Source organism: Cupressus sempervirens, chromosome 4, assembly GCF_028749045.1.
Source record: "Cupressus sempervirens isolate cs-2001-9-10 chromosome 4, ASM2874904v1, whole genome shotgun sequence".
NCBI lineage: Eukaryota > Viridiplantae > Streptophyta > Pinopsida > Cupressales > Cupressaceae > Cupressus > Cupressus sempervirens.
This window is the reverse complement of record NC_143121.1, coordinates 95,747,434-95,749,476: the sequence shown is the minus strand read 5'-3', so window position 1 is coordinate 95,749,476 and position 2,043 is coordinate 95,747,434.

The following is a 2,043-nucleotide window of genomic DNA, read 5'->3' as shown; positions in this document are numbered from 1 at the left end:
AAACTCTGGTTAAGGAGAATAAGGAGGGAAAAATACAAATGGAGGAGTTGATTGACCCTACCCCTATTATTTTGCACGACAACACCAAGGAAAACCCTCAGATGGATGTGCTTAATAGTGCAAAAAATTAGTGCTATTGATAGCTATCGAACCACTAAATGGACTTACCATGAAATTTGGGAGCTCAAATACAGAGTGGCTTTATTGGAGAGGGATAATTGCAACACATAGAACATGAAAATTGAGGAGGTGAAGGATATGGAAAATAGAGTGGAGGAAGTGAAGAGTAGAGTTCAGACCATGGAGGGCAATCTGTAGAAAATTGCTGAGCAAAGGTATAACATTTTGAAGCATTGAATGATAATATAAAAGTGCTCATAAACAAAATTGAAGAACACATGACAAGTAAGGAGGATGACCAATCTCTGAATAATGACAAAGATAAGTATCCTGAGGATGGATTGAGGAAGAGCACCAGATCCAACACAAAGAAGAAGGACTTCCAGGAACCTGATAAAGATATTTCAAACCTAAAAAAGGTAGCCAGAAGAATGTCTAAGCTAGAGATTCAAGTTGCAAAAATCCTTAGAGAAATTGCCTAAGTTGATCTCTTGGCTTTTGGGCCTTTCTTAGCTTTTTGCTCTGCTTCCCTATTTTTATCTAGTTTTATCTAGTTTATCTATGGGGGGCTATTTCAAAATGTGGCTTTTATGTTGTTGATACTTTAAGCACTTTTTATATGCTAATCTTTTAATATTCTAGGGTTTTAGGGCCCCATTAAAACCTATTTTCCTTAATAAAAAACATTCTTTAATTCTCTGTTCTGTATATGTGTGCTGACTAACAATAAAGTAAACATCTATAAAAATAGCATGCAAAAAGTAACATTCACACAAGTAAATGACACTTTCACACTAGGATTTAATATGGAAACTAAATTTGGGAAAAAACCAACCAATAACATGCTATCACTTTTTCACTCTTTTGAAGTGAGCTCAATTTAGAGCCAACCTTGTTAAAGGTTACAAAAACACACTATTATGTGTGACCCTGTTAAAGGATTTAATCACCTTGTTAGGAGTGGCTTGGTTAGAGGACTTTGGATCATTGCATTAGAATCTCACCTTGATTAAAGGATTTATAGAATGATTGCTAAGTCAACCTTGATTAAAGAATTTTGACTGGCACAATGGTTAGAATGTAACAATAGGTTTGATCTATAAGATACAACTCACTTTGCAAATTTAGATCTCCATTCACTTTTTTGTTGGTTCATTGATTGGCCTCCATTACCACCTCCATTACTGATTTTCTTGACATCCCTTCAAGCAATCACACTTCACTAATCTCTTCACTTTTCCTCTGCTACTTTGATCTTCACATGTTCTCCTTAAGATCAACAATCAATAATGAACCAACCTTAGAAAACATCTCTTATGCCTTCTTAAATAGGTCATTTTGATATTTTTCTTCTTAAACATCATTGTAGATCTTAGGATTAGACCAGATTCATCTATATCATCATGTTCTTCTTCTCCTTTCTAGAAACTTCTCATTAAATCCTTGTCATAGATACCATAACAAACTCTCTTTGTGCATTAAATACGCCATCTCATCAATCCTTATCATCCATGTGTTTTAACTAATCTAGAATTTCAACTATGTCAACCTCAAATTCGATTCTTTCACAAACTGTAACTTTTGAATTGTCACTTGACAATCATTAAGTTCTTCTACTTGGTCATCGCTGTGTAGCTTGACATATAGTGTTATGTTCAATCATTACTGACGCTCAATCAATACTCCAACTTGCTCGGCCAACACTAATACTTGGTCAAGCTTAGAGTTTTACTCAACTCCTTGTCATTTCACTCATATATTAATTCACTTGTCTTCTTAACTTTATGTACTTATTAAACAACACATTATCTTGTCAAGGACTAACTTTTTAAGTGCTCATTGTAATCCCATCATACTTAACTTCTCTTTCTCAACAACTTGACTAGCTCACCTTGCTATCTCCTCTTTTCAAATTCTCTTCAT